The sequence below is a fragment of the Puma concolor genome, chromosome B3 (genome assembly GCF_028749965.1).
Source record: "Puma concolor isolate L17-30 chromosome B3, mPumCon1.1.hap2, whole genome shotgun sequence".
NCBI classification, from domain to species: domain Eukaryota; kingdom Metazoa; phylum Chordata; class Mammalia; order Carnivora; family Felidae; genus Puma; species Puma concolor.
In genome coordinates this window covers 64,940,216-64,963,064 of record NC_141672.1, presented here as the reverse complement: position 1 = coordinate 64,963,064, position 22,849 = coordinate 64,940,216, and the positions used below count along the sequence as shown (strand labels likewise).

Genomic DNA, 22,849 nt, shown 5'->3' with positions numbered 1-22,849 from the left:
TACATGGTAGTTCATGGTAGCAACCTAAAGAAAGTTTCCCTAGAAAGGGGAAGTCGAAGATGCCACGCTTTTATGTCAGAATCAGGTACTTTGTCACTTCTGCCATATTCTATTGGCCAAGCAGTCAAAGAGCACAGATTTAAGGAGCAGAGACATAATATACCTCTTTATGGGAGGAGTATCCAAAACAATTGCAGCCATTTTTAATCTATGACAAATTCTATGAGCTAGGTATTTTTACTCTTATTTTCCAAATGAAAAAATCAAAACATATTTTTGAGACACAGAGAGAGAGAGAGGGGTTGCAAGTGAGCACGGGGTAGAGAGAGACAGAATCTCAGGAGGGGCAGAGGGGGAGAGAGAAATGGGGGAGAGGGAGGGAAGGAGAGACAGAGAGAGAGAGAAGTTGGGTTCATGTTCACTCAAAGCGGGGCTCGAGATCAACCTGACGTGGGACTCAAACTTATGAACCATGAGACCATGACCTGAGCTGAAGTCAGATGCTTAATGACTGAGCCACCCAGGTGCCCAAGAAACCAAAATTTAGAAAGATTAAGTAATTTGCCTATAATCATACAGTTACGGTAGAGCCAGAATTCTAGCCTAATCATCTATCTGCATGAGAAAGTAAGTAAATTAGCTGTGTCCTCCCAAAAAGTGATGCTTAAAACAGCATCATATTCTGGAGAAATAAGATATATGCCTATGTGGCCCTGTTTTCCATCGACTCAGGATACAAGCTTCCTCCTTTCATCCCTGCTCTCAGGTGGATTTCTGCAAGTTGTACTTCATGAATGTTTATAAAAGAACAAATGATCACATACTACAAAGGTCCTATAAAGGCAATGTCCTGGTCCATTTATGAAAGTGCATCTGACAAATTCAGGCTGACAGTATGATCTCTCAGAGGTGGAAGAAATTTTGAGGGAAACTACTCTTCTGGACCAACATGGAAGAATTGCTCAGTGAAGAGGAAGTGACAGGAACCTTGGGGAACAAAAGGGACTTAGTCATCCTGGAGTGATTACTGTTAGAGAAGGGACTTCTGGTGGAATCAGAGGCAAGCCCTCTTGCTGCATGGCAGGAAAAAGACATACCTACAGGGCCACAGTCCGTGGTTCTATAGGGAAGATGACACAGGAAGGATGGAGCTTTCAAAAACACAATTCTAACCTAACTTCTAGAACTTATTCCTGGGAAGAAGAAAAGAAAGCAAGGACTGAGGTGGCTACACACAAAGTGTCCCAGTGAGCTCAGATTTAGGATACACATACCACAGATGGGGTCAAGGGACCCATAACCAAGATCAAATGCAAAAGTTAGCACAAATCAATGGGAAATGTGTCAGGAAAGTTAAAACCCAGAACACACAAGTAGTCCTAAGGACAATGAGGAAAAAAGAGTTTTTGAGATTTCCTTCAGAGTAGAAACAAGGAGAATTTAAGTCTGTTATTAACAGATCACAAGCAAAGCAAAAGCACTCAACATTCCTTTTCCTTCTTTTTTTTTTTTTTTTCTTTAAAGAAAATGGGAATTTCACTGGAAAGAATAGCATGAATATTTAAGAAACTGAAGCCTAGGTTGGGGAGATGATGGTGATCAAAAGCCCCTTTTGATCAAAAGCCCCTTTTTTATCATTTCTTCCTAAGAATCCAGTATAATAGATGAGATGTTGAAATTCTGTAACCCAAGATTCTCCCCTGTACAGTTTAGGATGCAAAAAATATGTGCCAGACAGCTCTCATACAGCAAGGCTCACATCTCTACGCATAGGTAATGGCAGAAGTCAGAGATCAAATGGGGCTGGGGATACAAGGGAATACAGAATGACTGTTAAGTGATATGGAGTTTCTTTAAGGGTAATGAAAATGTTCTGGAATTAGACAGTGGTGATGTTTTCACAACCTTACAAATATACTAAAAACCACTGAATTACATATTTTAAAAGAATTAACTTTGTGGTATATGCCTTATATCTTAATTTTCTTAAAAGAATACATTATCATATTTTACCCACATTCTCAATATTTTCTTTTCTACGTCCACCTATCTAAAATAAAATTAGTGACCAGTGTGCATCTCCACCAGTTAAAGGACAAAGCCAAATAAATTCTATTCTGAAAGTTCTTCTTTGTAACTGATGACAAAACACACAAACAAAACAATTTGCTTTTAGTCTTATGGAAAAAAATGAAGGGATATAACCAAACCTAAAACATTAAAAAATAAGTTAATAAAAGCAAATACTGGTTCATGTGATTTAAAAAGAAGAGGAAAAATGAGAAAAAAAAAAGACGGAATCACAATATTACACTAAATTTCCCATCATGACAAAGCGACATGGGATAATAAATTAGTGAAAGTAGTGAGTCCAGTTTCTCAACAACTCTGTAGGAACTAACTGCATGTACAATTGATGAAAGAGATATAACAAAGAGCTAGAACGGAAAAGTCTTATTGACTTTACTGGCCACAAGCTTTATAAGAAGCAGCAGAGGGATGGACTGCTGAGCTATGACTGTATCTGAGCTATGAAATCTAGTGTCCAGTTGGGTAAGAGGGGAGATCCCACTCTAGTCTATGTGGATCAGAATATCCACACTAGTCTATGTGGATCACAGTTACTAGGACACCTGGCTGGTTCAGTTGGTAGAACATGTGACTCTTGATCTCAGGGTTATGAGTTTGAGCCCCACATTGGGTATAGAGATTACTTAAAAATAAAATTAAAAAAAAAAAAAAGAGTATCTAGAGTATTGCATGCCATTCTGACTGCCACAGCCTAAGAGGATTACAGGCAAACGGGAACCCCACCGAACACTGAAGGTATGACATCATGACATAATTGGAACCCTTAAAGAGAGGATACTACGTAGCTTAGAAAAGAGAAGGCATGGGGTGCCTGGGTGGCTCAGTCGGTTGAGTGCCTGGCTTCAGCTCAGGTCATGATCTCAGGGTTCATGGGTTTGAGCCCCGTGTCAGGCTCTGTGCTGACAGCTCAGATCCTGGAGCCTGCTTTGGATTCTGTGTCTCCCTCTCTCTCTGCCCCTCCCTGGTCCGTGCTCTGTCTCTGTCTCTCAAAAATGAATAAACATGAAAAAACAAAAACAAAACAAAAGAAAGGCAAACAAGAACTCTGAAAATTAGCTTTAAAAAAATTATCAGAAGGATTCCATTTATTTTTGCACTACAAAGAAAAGAAACTAATCTTCATGAGACCTCAAAAAGGAAGAACCTAAGTTTGCCAAACATTTGAGAATTGAGTTGGATAAACTCGGGCAAAATAGGTACATGAGCCAGAAGTCACAATTAGCTGATGTCACAAATAAATGTGAGAGAGTAAGAAGGAGGGTCTTCATTTTCAAGTAGAAACAAAACCTGGCTATCATGGAGAAGGAAAAAAGGGAAAAACAGTTAAAAGAGACATATGCTTGGTGAATTCCTGAGATGTGTTCCAGGGATCTGTATTATTAAAATGTCCTCAAGCAATTCTTAGGCAGCCAGACCAAGATCAGCTTACCACCTGGCATTAGAAACCACTCTTCTAGAGAATGCTTTGATCATGCCACACATGTCCTTAAAAACCCTCAATCATTCCCTGTGCCAAAATAAAATTCAAAGTTTTAAACTTGGTTTCAGAACTCTATCTAGTATGACCCTTTTCTGCTTTTAAAAATGTATCTCCCAGGGCACCTGGGTGACTCAGTCAGTTGAGTATCTGACTCTTGATTTCAGCTCAGGTCATAATCCCAGGGTCGTGGGATCAAGCCCAGTGTCAGTCTTTGTGCTGAGCGTGAGGCCTGCTTAGTATTCTTGCTCTCCCTCCCTCTCCCTCTGCCCCTCTCCCCCGCACTCTCTAAAAGAAAAGAAAAGAAAAGAAAAGAAGAGAAAAGAAAAATTTATCTCCCATTCTTACCCATCATCTGCTTTACCCTTTGGCCAAACTCATGTAACTATTACTCCCCAAGCATACATCTCTATTTACTTGCTGCATGCACCTGTTCATCCCATCCCTCCCACCTAGAACACCTGTCTTCTTTACATCTACTACTCACCCACCACCAAATCTGCTATTCATCCAACCCACCTTGAAGCAAAGGAAAAAAAGCTTATTAATAAATTCTTTCTTGATTATTCCATGCAGAGGTTATTCTATCGTTCACACCCTTTTCAACTCTTGACCACTTAGTTACTTCAATTTAGGTCTCGTTTTCTTCATCTGTAAAACTATCATAATAATACTACCAACTCCATAGGGTTTTGTGAAGATTAGGTGAGTTAACAAGTATGAAACACCTGGAGGAGTGCCAAAAATACATGAGTTCTATAAATTATTCTTATTAGTTTTATCTTATTAATATGACCCTCTTTTTTTTTTTAATTTTTTTTTCAACGTTTATTTATTTTTGGGACAGAGAGAGACAGAGCATGAACGAGGGAGGGGCAGAGAGAGAGGGAGACACAGAATCGGAAACAGGCTCCAGGCTCTGAGCCATCAGCCCAGAGCCCGACGCGGGGCTCGAACCCACGGACTGCGAGATCGTGACCTGGCTGAAGTCGGACGCTCAACCGACTGCGCCACCCAGGCGCCCCTAATATGACCCTCTTTACAGAAGAAAGTTAATAGGACGAGCCATAGTCTCTACTGCTGCAGTTGGTCCCAAAGCTGTAAGTGATATCACCCACTCCAGATTCTCTATCACCAATTCTAGATCCCTCTGCCTTTGTTTAACTCTACTGCTGGTCTAGGTTGCATGCCATGGTGACCTAGATCTTCAGTCCTGAAGGGTCTGATCCCATGGCTACTTTGCCCCTGTTAGGTCACAGTAGCTATAATTCCTTTTTTTACATGAGAGCACCAAGAGACATTCCAGTGATCTCCTGAGTTCCAAATTTACAATTTCCTATTCTTATTATGGATTGGCAAACATGCCTCCTCAAGATGATCAGGTCAATTACCTTTGCCAGTATGAGTCCACTCTTTTTTAAATTTTTTTAATGTTTATTTATTTTTGAGAGACAGAGTATGAGCAGGAAAGGGGAAGAAAGAGAGGGAGACACAGAATCCAAACCAGGCTCCAGACTCTAAGCTGTCAGCTCAGAGCCTGACATGGGGCTCAAACCCACAAACCATAAAATCATGACCTGAGCTGAAGTTGGATGCTTAACCAACCGAGCCACCCAGGTGCCCCAGCAGGACTCCATTCTTAGCCTGCTAATTTAAAATCATGAGAAGTATAAAATGTTAAGATACAAACATAGTTTTAGGTTTAGAAGGACCCTGACTGAGACCCCTCATGGAAATATCCCCATCTGGGAATCAGAAACCTCTAGAACTCCAGAACCTAAAATTGTTAGATACAAGAAGCATATATTCTCCAGACCAGTCACTGAGATTGATAGTGAGCAGAACTGCTCTTTTTTCTATCCCTCGGAATCTAGACTCATTCTCTACAGAAAACCACATGACAGCAATTGACTCAAAAGAAATACTGCACATTGAAAAAGTGTCCCAATGTCACTGACTACCATCTCCATGATGACACTTTAGCCACACCTTCAAAAAGACATTCTAATGCTTTTCAACCCTTCATTACTATGCAATACATGGCAAAATTGGTGACTCCATGATCACATGTCCATTGCTGAACCTCCTTAACATAAAATGATTATACGTTGGTTAGGGTGATAGTGGGATCCCAGTTGGTACACCAGACACTCAGTGAGCCCTCAGATAGTGGTTAATCAGACACTCTGAGAGATCTTAGAGGTACTGGCTAAGGAACTAAAGAAAGGAAAAGCAAATCCACACCTCGAATACATTTTGATTCCAGTTAAGACAAATAATTGCCCTTTCCAAGATTAAAGTATCTGATATAATCAACTGGTGACCAAGTGTCTGTTTGGTATCCTCAAAATATTTACTATACTGAGGACCTAGACCCAGTCTCTGCTGCTGACAGAACAAATATCAAGCAGTGGCAGTAGCTAAATCAGCCTTAGTGAAAGGGGACCCAACACATGTATAACCTCCATCTCTGGCACCATGATTGCTCCATTTGTAGACCCCCTTGAACAAATCCTGTGTAACCAAGGACAAAGGTTGGCTGACATCTACTGGATGAATCCTGACAACCTGGTTACCCAGTGTCTCTTCTTCAGCACATGCTCTCTAAAGGGCATTTATATGCAATAAAAAAAAATTCTGACACTTTTTGCCCCCTCTAATAGGTGCATCCTCATGCCTCCTCTCAAGCATAGGGAGAGGAGTTCTAGGCAGAGCACCTTGTCATCCATTTTATGTGAAAAGTAAGTTGCCCAAGGAAAAGACATACATGGATTCCTAGATAGTGGAGAATTGTTTGCCTGTCAGGGGCCTGGAAACATGATGGTGTATTGTTGGCCTTTCCAGGTCAAAGCAAACTGCTTCTGGTGGTCTGTACAAATTGGTACAAGGGGAAAAGCACTAACTAGGTCTACAACCGCATACCAAGTGTCAAGGGGCTGTGTTGATTTTCTCTAGTAAATATTATATATTTGAGGAGGCAAAAATTGCAGAGTCACTACCTGATTAAGATTACAATGTTTGTTTGTTTGTTTGTTTGTGTTTGTTTGTTTGTTTGTTTTGAGAGAGTGCACATGGGTTGGGGGGAGGTGAGGGAATAAGGGCAGAGAGAGAGGGACAGAGAGAATCCTGAACAGGGCTCAATGATACAAATCATGAAATCAAGACTTAAGCTGAAATCAAGAGTTGGAGACTTAAATGACTGAGCCACCCAGACACCCCTACAATATTCTTATTCATTTCCTAAGATCTATTCAAATGCTGCACAAGTGAAACAAATGCATTAAATGAGAATGTGCTAGGTATCACCAACCCTACATCTTTTAAAGTCTTTCATGGAGGCAATAATATCTATAATTCATCCACAGATGCAGTATTGCTTCTAGTTTACTAGGGAGGGAAAGTTCCAGAAAGTTCTATTTAGTCCTGCCTATTATTATGGCCATTACCCCATGGGTCATAGAGCCAGTATAGGTATTCTGCCAGTTACGAACTGTGTATATTCCAATACTGCACTCAGGAACTGGGCATATAACTGCAAGAAGAGTCCATGGATTAATAGGGGCCCTTACAAGTTAGAAGAGTGAATTTTCAATTCATCACTTGACCACTGTAAGTTCGTGCTTTGATTCCTAGGCCCTGGTAGTATTTTACTTTCCCAGAAATTAGCATCAATACAAAGACAGTATCTGGTAATATCCAAAAGGTCTAGATATTGCTCTTTCCTCAGTACACAGTCACTCTAGTGAAGGGCCACCAGTCTCATTAAGGAAGGCTTGGGGTAAGATTTGCAGTGTATGCTTGTGGCAACGTTGCAAAATCCCTCACCAGAAGGCCTAGCTGCCCTTCAATCCAGGGAATCTGAGTTTGTGTCTGCAAAATGGGTAAATAGCCATGACTCACCATTGTGGCAACTCAACTCAGGATGTTGGCCATCAGATCTGGTGTTCATTTTGTTACTGTTATTGTTGTTGTTCTCTGCTGTATATAAAATTCTAGTAGAATGCCCATCCTTTTCCTTCAAAATTACACCATGATCACCTGGCCTCTGTGGGAGAACCCTTTTAGACCAAGCCATTTTGATTACCAGTCACCCTCCCACCCTTAACAGTGAAGTTTACTGAGTGAACTGGAGCTGGTCCACAGCAAGCAGCCTGCTGGATTACCACAGCAACTTGTGGGGGAATGAGTGCCAATGGGCCTCTTCCCACTCTTAGCAGCCACACCATCAGAGGAAAAAGAAAATGAAAAAAAGCACATCATAACCAGGAAGAGAAGCTCCTTCCTCCCTTATGCTGTACAGAATCCTTCCTTCACCCTCTATTGCAAAAGCCTAATATTGTACCAGATGGCACAGGAGAGATGATTACATAGTCCATCTCCGAAATTGCAAAGCAGGGGAAAGAAAGTAAGTTTGGAGCTAAGAGATAAGTTGATAACTAGCACATATGCTCACTGCTCTAAGACTTCAGATTCCTTGCTTGACACTATGCCAAGGCAGTTCTGGCCTTTCCACCTCCTTCAATGTGGGCCATCATTTTTTCCAAGCTTCCAGGAGCCATCCAGCAGCATATTGAGACTGAGCTCCAGGAGCTCTTGCTAGATTCTCAGGGGCAGCTGGGTGGCTCAGCCTGTTAAGCATCCAACTCTTAGTCTTGTCTCAGGTCATGATCTCAGTTTGTGAGTTTGAGCCCAACATCAGGCTCTGTACTGACAGCACAAACCCTGCTTAGGATTCTTTCTCTTCCTCTCTCTTTGCCCCTCCTCTGTTTGTGTGCATCCTCTCTCTCTCTCTCTCTCTCTCTCTCAAAATAAATAAATATTTAAAAAAAATAAAAGAACATTAGATTCTGAATCCCAGGAGAGTATATTCATAGTAACAAACTCTCTCCTTATCTAACTCTATAATCTCACTCCCAGGCCATCATTCTCAGGCTAATGAATGATCCCCAGGCTAATGTGCTGGTATATAGGCAGTTTCAGCAGCTCAGTTCCTTTCTTCTTCAGCAGGGTCACCATTTCCCTAGTTGGTACATGATAGTATTTGGCTCAAATCATTAGTCTAATGCCAGGAATGGAGGTGAGGGCAGATGAGGACAGCATGTACTATTTTACACAGCTTCTGCTTCAGTTGCAACCTCTGTATAATCTTCAGACAAGGAGCAGATAACACTATCCTGTAGCAAGAGGAAATGGTCTATTTCTAAAGGCCTAGAGGGTTTGGGGGAATCTGGTGATCCAAAGGTCTCTAGTGCATCCAACTGTCCTTATTCCAAGTCTCAGGGTCTCACACCTTCCCTATCACAATCTCAACCTTCACAGGAGAAAATCTGCTAATATACTATTCTCTCAAGTTATGCTGCTCTTACACTCTGATCCTGAGCTTTATCTTAAACATCGTCTGCTTTCTGGTTGCTGAATTGAAGGCCTTCAAACTTTCACACCATAATTTGTCTGGGTAATCAACTTGTCATTCTCCCCCTTCACTGCATTGGTAAGCACCCAAAATCAACCAACCCTTCCATGGTCCTTTTAATTACTATTTCTCTCAAATCTCTCATATACTAGAGATAGTATGTAAACAAGAACATCCCCATCAATCTATATCCCCATCTCAATTCATCCCAGTTCAAAGTGTTAGTATTTTAAGGGCATCCTCCATTGATATGCCATACTATAGCATTCCACCTATTTCAGTAATGGTCCTTGTTGCCATGTGGCTGGTGAGTTATCTAACTTTAGAATCCCATCCTGTCTTATGCAAGGTTCATGTACAAGTGATGTATTAAGAAAAAGTTCCCTGGAGGGGTCCTTGGGTGGCTCAGTTGGTTAAGCATCTGACTCTTGATTTTGGCTTGGGTCATGATCCTATGGCTCATGAGATTGAGCCCCATGTCAGGCTCTGTGCTGACAGCTTGGAGCCTGCTTGGGATTCTCTCCCTCCCTCTCTCTCTGCCCCTCTCCTGATCATGCTCTCTCTGTCTCTCTCAAAATAAATCAACAAACATTAAAAAGAAAAAAAAGTAAAGAAAGAGTTCCCTAGAAAAACTGGTGAAAGAATTGGGAGAGAGAGAGACAGGGAAGGGAGGAAGCCAAGCAAAACACTGTATTAGCTTTCTATTGCTACATAACAAATTACCCCAACACTTGGCATCAAAAAAACAATATACATTCATTATCTCATAGTTTCCATGAGTCAGGAATCCAGGTGCAGCTTAGCTGAGTCCTCTGCTTCACGGTCCATCACAAAGTTGTAATCAAGGTGTTGTTCCAGGGTCTGTAGTCTCATCTGAGAGGTCAACCTGAGAAGGCTATAGCCCCACACTCACTCAATGTATGTTGGCAGCACATAGTTCCAAATGGGTTCTTGGACTGAGGGCCTCTGTTATATGCTGGCTGTTGGCCAGAGGCAGTCCTCAGCTCCTTGTCATGTGTGCCTCTCCAACAAGGCAGCTTGCCTCATCGAAGCATGCAAGCTGGGAAAGCAATAGAGAGCAGGCTAGCAAAACAGAAGTCACAACTTCTGAAACCTAATCATCAAAATGACCCAAGGGAGCCAGAGCTTTATACTCCCTTCACCATCAGTCATTGGTTGGGGATCACCCCAAGCAGGGCACAAATGTTCAAGCACTTCCAGCTCTTCATGCACATATGTTTAAGGTGGGTCCTAATGGTCTGAGAACAGTCATCCAAAAAAAAAAAAAAAAAAAAGTCATGGGAACTGGCTCTTAGAAATGAAGCACAATGAATCAGGTTAAAAGGAATCCAAGGGGATCTGAGCACATCAGCATTGTACACCACAGTGAATGAGAGAATGTAAAAGGTCACTCTCCATGTGCAGTTATTAACAGCAAGTAATTATTATGCACCTGTTGTTTTGTGTGGTTATTCTAGTCAGAGGTTTTGATCTCATGTAATGAAACCCCCACTTTTTGAGTTATTGAAAGGCTGTTGAGCAACTGCTCATAGAACCTATGACAGACAGGTTCCAGGAGAAGCACAGGAAACTTAGGGGCCACTCCTGCTGTCTCTATCACTCTCAGAGGTCAAGAGTCTTTCTTTTTTGGAGGGGGCCAAGATGGTGTAACAGCATGGAAGTTTTTTTGTGTCTCTCATCCCTGAAATGCAGCCAGATCAACACCAAACCATCTTGCACACCTAGAAAACGGATTTAAGCATTAACACAACAATCTGCACAACTTGAACCACGGAACTCAGCAGATACGTGGTGTGGAGAGGTGAACTGGGGGAGAGAGAAGCTGCGGAGGGCAGGGAGATGTTTTTGCTTGTGGAGAGAGGATGGAGATGGGGGGGAGAATACGGAATAAGCATTCCCCCCCCCCCCCGCTAGAAAGCAGCTGGAGAGAAAGATGAAGAGTGGAAACAGCCACAAGGGACTGAAAAAAAAGGGAGAAAGGAGAAAGGAAAGGGTTTAACTTCCATTAAGACTCTATAAACAGGGGGAGCACCAAGTCTGAAATTCCACCACATGACACCTTGCTCTGGTGGAAAGGGCGAATCCCCAGGGGCAGACAGTGAGGTCTTGGGCCACTTGGGGAGAAGAGGACATTTGATGGAGGCTGTGCAGCCTCCCCACAGGCAAATGTCCCAGCAGACCCCGGAGAACAACCACATTTGCTGGTGTTGGAACAAGGACATTAAGGGTGAAGCCTGGCACCAGATGTGTGTTGTAATTTACCATAATCCCTGAAACACTGCTGCTACATGATCACGTGAACTTCTTCTGGGGTGGGCTGGCACCTGGCCTCAATTTCTGGGCACCTGCAGTAGCACTGTGGTGCGAATGTTCCTGGGGGTATACAGGACAAACGTATGGAGAATAATGAAGCAGAAAAAAAGAGGGAGACTAAGGCAAATGAGCACAATATAATAATTAGAGAACTTGGTGACACATTAAAAGGAGTAACAGCAGAATCTTAGGGGTCGCAGAAGATGAAGAGAGAGAAAAAGGGGTAGAAGGTTTATGTGAACAAATCATAGCAGAAAACGTTACTAACCTGGGGAAAAACACAGACATCAATCCAGGAAGCACAGAGAACTCCCATTAGATTCAACAAAAGCTGATCATCAACAAGGTATATCATAGTCAAATTCACAAAATACTCAGGCAAGGAAAGTAGCAAGGGGAAAAAAATGTCTTTAATCTATGAGGGAAGACAGATCAGGTTCACAGCAGACCTATCCACAGAAACTTGGCAGGCCAGAAAGGAGTGGCAGGATATATTCAGTGTACTGAATCAGAAAAATATGCAGCCAAGAATTCTTTTTTTTTTTTTTTTTAATTTTTTTTTTAACATTTATTTATTTTTGAGACAGAGAGAGACACAGAATGAACGGGGGAGGGGCAGAGAGAGAGGGAGACACAGAATCGGAAGCAAGCTCCAGGCTCTGAGCCATCAGCCCAGAGCCCGACACGGGGCTCGAACTCGCGGACCGCGAGATCGTGACCTGAGCTGAAGTCGGGCGCTTAACCGACTGAGCCACCCAGGCGCCCCAAGAATTCTTTATCCAGTAAGGTTGTCATTCAAAATAGAAAGAGAGATAAAAAGTTTCCCAGACAAACAAAAACTAAAGGAGTTCGTGACCACTAAACCAGCCCTGCAAGAAATTTTAAGGGGGCTTCTCAGAAGGGATAAAAGATGGAAAAAACAAAAAACAAAAAGACCAAAAGCAACAAAGACCAGAAAGGACCAAAGAACACCACCAGAAACTCCAACTCTACAAGAAACATAATGGCAATAAATTCATATATTTCAGTACTCACTCTAAACATGAGTACTAAATTCTCCAATCAAAAGACATAGGGTAACAGAATGGATAAGAAAATAAGACCCATCTATATGCTGTTTACAAGAGACCCACTAAAAACACCTTCAGATTGAAAGTAAGAGTATGGAGAACCATCGATCATGCTAATGGTCAACAAAAGAAAGCCAGAGTAGCCATACTTATATCAGACAATCTAGATTTTAAAACAAAGACTGTAACAAAAGATGAAGAAGGGCATTATATCAAAATTAAGGGGTCTATCCACCAAGAAGATCTAACATTGTAAACATTTATACTCCAAACGTAGAAGTACCCAAATACAAAAAACATTTAATTACAAACATAAAGAAACTCATTGATAATAATACCACAATTGCAGGGGACTTCAACACCCCACTTACAATGATGGAAAGATCATCTAAACAGAAAATCAACAAGGAAACAATGGCTTTGAATGACACACTGGACTGGATGTACCCAACAGATATATACAGAACATCTTTTTTTAAAAAAAAAATTTTAGAGGTGCCTGGGTGGCTCAGCTGGTTAAAGTGTCCAACTTCGGCTCAGGTCATGATCTCACTGCTCATGAGTTCGAGCCCCATGTCGGACTCTGTGCTGACAGCTCAGAGCCTAGTGCCTGCTTTAGATTTTTTGTCTCACCCTCTCTCTCTGCCCCTCCCCTGCTTATGCTCTGTCTCTGCCTCTCAGAAATAAATAAATGTTAAAAAAAAATTTTGTTTTTAAATGTTTTATTTAAAATGAGCTGAGGTTGGATGCTTAACCAATTGAGCCAACCAGGTGCCCCAGAACATTTCATCCTAAGACAGCAGAATATACATTCTTCTCCATTGAACATGGAACATTCTCCAGAATAGATCACATACTGGGACACAAATCACCCCTCAATAAGTACAAAACAGATCAAGATCATACCGTGCATATTTTCAGATCACAGCACTATGAAACTCAAAATTAACTGCAAGAAAAAATTTGGAAAGAAAATTATTTGGAGACTAAAGAACAGCCTACTAAAGAATGAATGGGCTAACCAAGAAGTTAAAGAGGAAATTTAAAAAGTACATGGAAGCCAATGAAAATTATAACCCCACAGCCCAAAACCTCTGGGACACAGCAAAGACGGTCATAAGAGGAAAGTATATAGCAATCCAGGCCTTCCTAAAGAAGGAAGAAAGGTCTCAGATACACAACCTAACCTTACACCTTAAAGAGCTAGAAAAAGAATAGCAAATCAAACCCCAAACCAGCAGAAGACAGGAAATAATAAAGATTAGAGCAGAAATCCATGCTATTGAAACCGAAACAAACAAATTTAAAAAAACAAAAACAAAAACAAAAAGCAGTAGAAGAGATCAATGAAACCAGGAGCTGGTTCTTTGAAGGACTTAACAAAATCGATAAACCCCTAGCCAGTCTGATGAAAAAGAAAAAGGAAAGGACCCAAATAAATAAAATTAAGAATGAAAAAGGAGAGATCACAACCAACACAGCAGAAATACAAACATTAATAAGAAACTATTATGAGCAATTATATGCCAATAAAATGGGCAATCTGGAAGAAATGGACAAATTCCTAGAAACATATAAACTACCAAAACTGAAACAAGAAGAAATAGAAAATTAGAACAGACCCATAACCAGTAAAGAAATCAAATTAATAATCAAAAATCTCCCCCCAAAAAAACAAGAGTCCAGGGCCAGATGGCTTTCCAGGGGAATTCTACCAACATTTAACACCTATTCTTTTGAAGCTGTTCCAACAAATAGAAAGGAAGGAAAACTTCCAAACTCATTCTATGAAGCCAGAATTTTCTTGATTCCAAAACAGACAAAGCCCCACTAAAAAGGAGAACTACAGACCAATTTCCCTGATGAAAATGGATGCAAAAATCTTCAACAAGATACTAGCCAACTGGATCCAACAATACATTAAAAGAATTATTCACCACAACCAAGTGGGGTTTATACCTGGGATGCAGGGCTGGTTTAATATCCACAAAACAATCGATGTGATTCATCACATCAATAAAAGAAAGGACAAGAACCACATGATCCTCTCAGTAGATGCAGAGAAATCATTTGACAAAATACAGTATCCTTTCTTGATAAAAACTCTCATATATAGGGATAGAAGGATCATACCCCCAGATCATAAAAGCCATATATGAAAGACCCACTGCTAATATCATCCTCAATGGGGAAAAACTGAGAGCTTTCCCCCCAAGGTCAGGAACACAACAAGGATGTCCGCTCTCACCACTGTTATGCAACACAGTATTGGAAGTCTTAGCCTCAGCACTCAGACAACACAAAGGAATAAAAGGCATCCAAATCAGCAAGGAAGTAGTCAAACTCATTCTTCGCAGATGACATGATACTCCATATGGAAAACCCAAAAGATTCCACCAAAAAACTGCTAAAACTGATCCATGAATTTAGCAAAGTTGCAGGATATAAAATCAATGCACAGAAATTGGTTGTATTTCTATACACCAATAATGAAGCAAAAGAAACAGAAATCAAGGAATCAACTCCATTTACATTTGCACCAAAAAACATAAAATACCTGTTAAACCTAACCAAAGAGGTGAAAAGTCTATACACTGGAAACTAGAGAAAGCTTATGAAAGAAATTGAAGAAGACACACAGAAAAATAGGACAATATTCCATGCTATCAGATTGTAAGAACAAATATTGTTAAAATGTCAATACTACCCAAAGCAATCTACATATTCAATGCAATCCCTATCACAATAACATCAGCATTCTTCACAGAGCTAGAACAAACAATCCTAAAATTTGTATGGAACCAGAAAAGACCCCAAATAGCCAAAGCAATCTTGAAAAAGAAAACCAAAGCAGGAGGCATCACAATCCCAGACGTTGCAAGCTATACTACAAAGTTGTAATCATCAAGACAGTATGGTACTGGCACAAAAACAGACACTCGGGTCAATGGAACAGAATAGAGAACCCAGAAATGGACCCACAAACACATGGCCAACTAACCTTTGACAAAACAGGAAAGAATATCCAATGGAATAAAGACAGTCTCTTCAGCAAGTGATGCTGAGTGACATGCAGAAAAATGAACCTGGACCATTTCTTGCACCATATGCAAAAATAAATTCAAAATGGATGAAAGACCTCAATATAAGACAGGAAGCCATCAAAATCCTCGAGGAGAAATCAGTCAAAACCTCTTTGACCTCAGCTGCAGCAACTTCTTACTCAACATGTGTCCAGAGGCAAGGAAAACAAAAGCAAAAATCAACTATTGGGACTTCATCAAAATAAAAATTTCTGCACAGCAAAGGAAACAATCAGCATAACTAAAAGGCAACTGACAGAATGGGAGAAGATATTTGCAAACGACATACCAGATAAAGGGTTAGTATCCAAAATCTATAAAGAACTTACCAAACTCAACACCCAGAAAACAAATAATCCAGTGAAGAAATGGTCAAAAGACATGAATAGACACTTCTCCAAAGAAGACATCCAGATGGCTGACAGACACATGAAAAAATTCTCAACATCATTCATCATCCAGGAAATACAAATCAAAACCACAATGAGATACCACCTCACACCTGTCAGAATGGCTAAAATTAACAACTCAGGCAACAGCAGATGTTGGCAAGGATGCGGAGAAAGAGGATCTCTTTTGCATTGTTGGTGGGAATGCAAGCTGGTGCACCCACTCTGGAAAACAGTATGGAGCTTCCTCAAAAAATTAAAAATAGAACTACCCTACGACCCATCAATTGCCCTACTAGGTATTTATCCAAGGGATGCAGGTGTGCTGTTTCAAAGGGGCACATGCACCCCAATGTTTATAGCAGTGCTATTGACAATAGCCAAAGTATGGAAAGAGCCCAAATGTCCATCGATGGATGAATAGATAAAGAATATCTTTGTACACACACACACACACACACACACACACACACACACACAATGGGGTATTACTCAGCAATCAAAAAGAATGAAATCTTGCTATTTGCAACTACATGGATGGAACTAGAGAGTGTTATGCTAAGTGAAATTAGAGAAAGACAAATATTATATGACTTCACTCATATGAGGAATTTAAGATACAAAACAGATGGTCATAAAGGAAGAGAAGCAAAAATAATATGAAAACAGTGAGGGGGACAAAACATAAGAGACTCTTAAATATAGAGAATAAACAGAGTTGCTGGAGGGGTTGTGGGTGGGGGGATGGGCTAAGTGGGTAAGGGGCATTAAGGAAGACACTTGTTGGGATGAGCACTGGGTGTTATACATAGGGGATGGATCACTGGAATCTACCTCTGAAATCATTGTTGCACCATATGCTAATTAACTTGGTTGTAAATTTTTAAATTAATTTTTTTAAAAAGAGTCTTCCTTTTTCTTTCTGAATCCCTATCTCACTTTTCTCCCTGGGAACAGATTTTCTCCACCCACTGATCCACATGCACAAGACTCATCATTCCTGCTCTTCAATTCGTCCTTCAGCCCCATCACTGATCTTCTAGATCAGTTCTCTACAAATAGTTGGGTCAGTTTCTCCAACTTTCTGTAGCTACAAAAAAAGAAATATTTCAAAATATTAATTTTAGTTACCTATAAGTTTAGAATTGTGAATAGTTTTTTTTTTAATACTAGTCTGTGTTTTTTCTAAATTTTCTATAATGAACATGCACTACATTTACAATTACCAAGGAAAAAATAGCTGGGCTACATTGTCTCTGTCTCATCCCAATCTTCCATCACCAGCACTCTTTTTAGTTATATCTCCACCTCACCCCTTCCTTGTAAATGATCTTTTGAAAGATAAAGTACTGTTAGCATAACACAGCTAAGTTAAGCAAAGAGGAGCGGTCATTATCAGCAATGTCAAGGAGTTTTTTTAATTCTTATTTATTTTTGAGAGAGAGAGTGCGTGCGCAGGTATGAGCGGGGAAGGGGCAGAGAGAGAAGGAGACACAGAATCGGAAGCAGGCTCCCAGCTTTGACCTGCCAGCACAGAGCCCAATGCGGAGCTCGATCTCACTAACTGTGAGATCATGACCTGAGCCGAAGTCAGACGCTCAACTGGCATCAACAGGTGCCCCAAGTTTTATTGTCTTATATATTATACATTATCTGCTTTCGGGAATTGGAAAAACCTGAAAAGTCATGTGCCATTCCTCCAGGATGAAACTGGGACCCTAGAGGAAGGGCTGCCAGTTTTGTGGGGCAGGAGAGGAAGAAAAGAGACCCTCCAAGGTGGACTTTCCAGATGGACCAAGGGTGAGTCTGTGGAGAAAATAAAAAATTGTTTGGCCCCCTCCTGTGGCTTGGATATATAATCATGAATATGGAATGGTGTAAGCTAGGCCTCCACATACTCATCTATCAGATATTACAGAAATAAATAAGAAATAGCAAGCAAACAAATCAAAAAGTCTGAGGTATATATAAGTAACAAATGAGAGGTTCAAAAAAATAAGTATCAAGGAAGATATCTGACTCTCTTTTCTCCTTTGGTCATTGTCACCTCTCTGGTCCAGCCCATATGTATTTAAGAAACCAAGAAAAAATGCTGGTGACAAAATAGATCTCTAATATTACATACAAACACATACACACAAACATACAAAAATGGGACACTTTTGAAATCATTGCTAATCCACCATTAAGTCATATCCAGGCCTAGCCTTTGTCAATGGGCTGCAATGACCATCATCCTAGCCTATACTGTGTCAGGCATCAAGTATGCACCATAATAAGGGAGAGAAAATTCTTCCATTTTCTGGTAGGACTGCAAGTAATCTGATCTGGACATGGTAGACTTTATTAATATTAAAAACAAATTAGGCAAAGAAAAGTTTGACAATTTTCCTCGTTATGGTATTACACACTCTTGGTTTTAGATATTCTTCCTTGTGACTAACATCTCTCTCCTATGGTCAATAAGTCCCTTTCCTCTTATTCTATTTCACCTTATGGTGGAGAATAACAGCGGCTTACCATCTTCCCTAGGGACCCTTCATTGTTAAGAGCCCACTGTGACATTACCTAACCATTCTGTAAGCACCAAGCATTCCACATTTATTTGACCTTTCCTCATATACTCCATTCTCCCACCCCAATCAAATTTATGGTTTCTCTTTGAATCTACTCCAAGTTTTCTTGCTTTCCTAAACCATGGAACTAAATCAAATATGTTAACTTCTAGGTGACTTCTAAACATTACACACTCCCTATTATAAATGAAAGAAACACGGGATTGTAAAGGGATTTCTTTGATGTGCTGGAATATATGGCTATGCGGATGCATGCTTTAAGAATTGTCTTTTTTATGGCACTGGACAAGTCAAAAGAACAGGTTTTGCCATTTAAATCATTGATACTTGGTAAAATGGCGCCATCTAGTGCCCTTGACCAGTAACAACATCTGGAAGAGAAGGGTAGGAAGAACTGTAAATCAATTACAGTGCAAAATGACAACTCCAAGAAACTAGCAGGGCCAAGGCAATTTAATACCAATAGGTCGATTGACTCTGGGGACCATAATTCTTATTGTATTGACTGGGTCACTGGAGCAGCTTGACAAATAACGTAGCTTTTTCCCAGAGAAAAACACACTGTTCTGCAAGTGCTAGGTCCCATTGGAGGTTTACCAGGAGAGAAGAGAAGCAAGCAAACACCTTTTCGTGCCTAACACTGTTCAAAGCATTTTGCATGCTTCCTCCCTTCCTCCCCTACTTAATCATGACATCCACATTGTGAGTCAAGTATTATTATCCCCATTTTACAGATGAGAAACTGAGGCCCAGAGAGGCTAAAATCTCTGATACACACATATGATACAATCTGACTCTAAAACCTACATGCTTTCCCTTGTGCCACCCCCAGAGCGGATGTATAGGAAAACTCAATCCCCTCTTATCTCCCTTTCCACAGGGAAGACTAAGGAGACACTGCTGGTCCAGTGTAACCACCAGGGAGTTCATGCTGTGATGTATAGCTGTGCCCAAAGTCATATTTTGGAAAGATGCCAAAAGGCAAATGTGGAAGTCATGGACATAATTCAACAAACAGTGATGGAAGAACCAGGTAACTATGGAATTTCCTATAGCCCAGTTTAAACATTATTTTTTTGTCTTGTCATTATTTTTGTCTGCCCTTAAATCTGAAGCTCCTTGTTACCAGGGGCTATACTCTTGATAATGTCACAGTACTGCTAAATAAATATTGACCAAGTTCAATGAAAGTTCCTTGTTCATACCTCCATCTCTTCTGTCATGACAAAGCTCCTGGCATTGACACAGACAATCCAAAGTGAGAAGCCTGCTTTCTTGGGGGGGGGGGGGGGGGAGTGGAGGGATTCAACTTAAAGAACAAGAAAAGGCTGCCAGAGTTTAAGTCCTTTTCAGACACAGGCTGGCTACGCTTACTGACTAATAGAGTCACTCCCCAGGTTAATAAACCAGCATGCATATCAAAGGCAGAGAATACAGAGAATGGGGTCAAAAGTACTTATTTTTCTCAAAGTTGAGTCTTGTGTGAAGTAGAGGATTTTTAGGACATTATATTTTCATTCATGTAATAATTTTTTAATTCAACCATTAAATCTGTTAGGTAAATGAATCAATGAGACAGACTTTTAAAAAAAGTGGATAAGATAGCAATGATATTGTCACCAAAAAAAATAATAATAATGATGAGCTCCTGATATAAACAGGATAAAAAGATAAGAAAAATAGAATTAAAAAATAATGGAAACATGCAATGAGTTCTTTAAGTCCTATGGGTAGTTTTTGTTGTTGACTTGTTTTGTTTCCTAAAGGAATTATCACTTGAAGCATGATTGCATTCAGGAAAATTTTCTTGAGAACTCCATTCTAACTAGGAAGATAAACCAAAGGACAAAAATAAAAACATTGAAGAGAATTTTATATTTCTTCTAACACACACACACACACACACACACACACACACACACACGTGCGGGCACACTCAATTTTGATATGTATCTATAAGATGTTCTCAAAGAAAACCTTAGCCTGTTACAAATTCCAGCCTAAGCTAAAGAAATAAACTAGTGGTCCATAAGGGAGTTGATTAATTGAGTACCTGAAGGCTTCCTAATGAGTCCATAACATCTTCAAATAGAATCTAGGCCACTTAGCTTCTAGGTTTGTCCTAGAATCTCCACACAGCAAAAACTCATTATACCTATGTGGGCCATACCCTGTGTGTTTGCTGGGGATTTGGGGAATGAACAGAGTCTAAATCTAGAGTCATGCGAGATAAGAGAACTCATTCTGTGTGTTTTTCTACCCATTCTCTCTTGAGGGCTCTCTGCAAAAAATAGAAATTTCCAGACCCCTGCCTGTGTTGAGGGGTTCCTGCTCTGTTGCCCAGGAACACAGCTTTACCAGCTGACCCTAATAAGGGTAGGAATGACTGAAAAGGACAAAGGGAATACCACGTGGAGTATGAGAAGATGTTTGTTCAGGTAAAAGCAAATCATTCAAAAGACTTGGCACAAATTGTTCATAGGGAGAGAGAACACTGAAAAGGTAGGCAAGGGACAGATTATGAAAAGTCATATGCAAATGCTAAGGAGATATATACTTTAGATTATACTTCAGGTTACTATTCCTCAGACTTAAGTAATGTAAAAGGAAAAAAATCTCCCAGACCCTGTCTTGGCTTAAATTCTCTTTAAATATTGTGGCAGAGACTGTTAATAATTCCCTTGTATTCATTCTCCCCCATCTTCCTTCTCATTAATAGAATTCCTTAAGATTTACCTACAGTCTACATTTCCCAGCCTCCCTTGCAACTGAGTATGGCCATATGTCCACATCCTGGCCTGTAAGAAGTGGAGAAAATGTACACAACTTCCAGATCATGTTCTGGCTGCTTATCCTTCATTTCATTCCATACTCCTTCCCATAGGCTGGAAATCCAAAGAAGTGACAAACCAACTTCAAGTACGCCAATGAAGGGCATACTCCTGGTCACTGCTCACAATGGGTTCTGTGAACCAGCAACATGGACACCACCTGGGAGTTTGTGGTGATGCAGAATCTCAGGCCCCACCGAACCCACTGAAGCTGATTCTTTTTTTTTTCTTTTTAATTTTTGCTTTATTTATTTTTCAGAGAGAGACAGAATGAGTGGGGGAGGGGACAAAGAGAGGGAAACAGAATCAGAAGCAGTCTCCAGGCTCTGAGCTGTCAGCACAGAGCCTGACAGGGGGCTCGAACCCATCAACCACGAGCTCACGACCGGAGCTGAAATCTGCCGCTTAACAGACTGAGTCACCCAGGCGCCCCATGATTCTGCATTGAAATAAAATCTTCTGGTGATTCATATTCACCAGATTTAATTCACATTAAATTTGAGAAGCACCAATCTAAGAGAAGGTAGAGGAGCAAGCTGGAAGGAACCTGAGTCTCTGGATGATACTACACTCCCAGACCACCTAGGAGCTCAGACGTTTATGAGAGAGTAGACCTTCTCCCTTTGGTTAAGCCATTTTTCTGTTCATCCCTGTTTGGTCCAATATATGAACTAAAATTAACATGTACAAATATAAAACATGATATAAATCCCCATCCTTTTGGCTTTTTAAATCTATAAGGCATTTGTGTTTTCCTGTAACTTTATTCCATGCCACCACCACTACTAAATCACGTATACTACAGTGGTTTCATTGAGTAGTTGAACTGATACCATGTTGGTCCACAGCCATAAAACTAAAACAAGTTTATAAATGAAATAAAAACGAAACTATAAAACCAATAAAAGTCCAAATAAACAATTGCGTTAATATAATGGGATGGATGATGTTTTTCTGCTGGTACAAAATCACTCTTCCCACACAGTTATGGTAATAATACTTCCACGCAGATGCTTTTGAGTTTGGCAGGTCTGCACTGCCATGTGCTTTGCGACAATTCTCTTGCCACTTGCCTCCGTTTTAAGTACTGTCAACAATCAATGGCATCAAATATCATGAGATCGTTTGACTTCGCCTGGCCTCAATGCATCACTTATACATTAAGTGACCTCTCTTCTTTTCTCATTCACCCAGGAAAATTCCAGAAGCCCTGCTTAACACTAGTAATTGGATAAATACAGTTGCAAACACAGTTTACAACAAGATGCTCACCTCAATCTACAGAAATAAAACCGATATTCACCACAAAAGCTGTGTACAAATGTTATTAACGGCTTTGTTTGTAACAGCCAAAAACAGGAACGGACCCATCCTTCAATATGCAGTACATCATACAGTGGAATACTCCTCTGTAACAAAAATCAACACATTGATACATACAACAACTTGAATGGATTGCAAAGGCGTGATGCTAATTGGAAAAAGCCAATCTCAAAATTTTGCATACTATATGATTCTGTTTATGTAAGATTTTTTTTTAACGTTTATTCATTCTTGAGACACAGAGAGACAGAGCACCAGCAGG

At 40.4% G+C, this 22,849-nt stretch overlaps 1 protein-coding gene across 3 annotated transcripts in view; it reads right to left on the bottom strand.

Annotated features, from left to right (window-relative positions):
- Positions 1 to 22,849, bottom strand: part of LOC147580027 (uncharacterized) — a 228,004-nt gene that overhangs the window by 124,008 nt on the left and 81,147 nt on the right. The window lies entirely within an intron of this gene.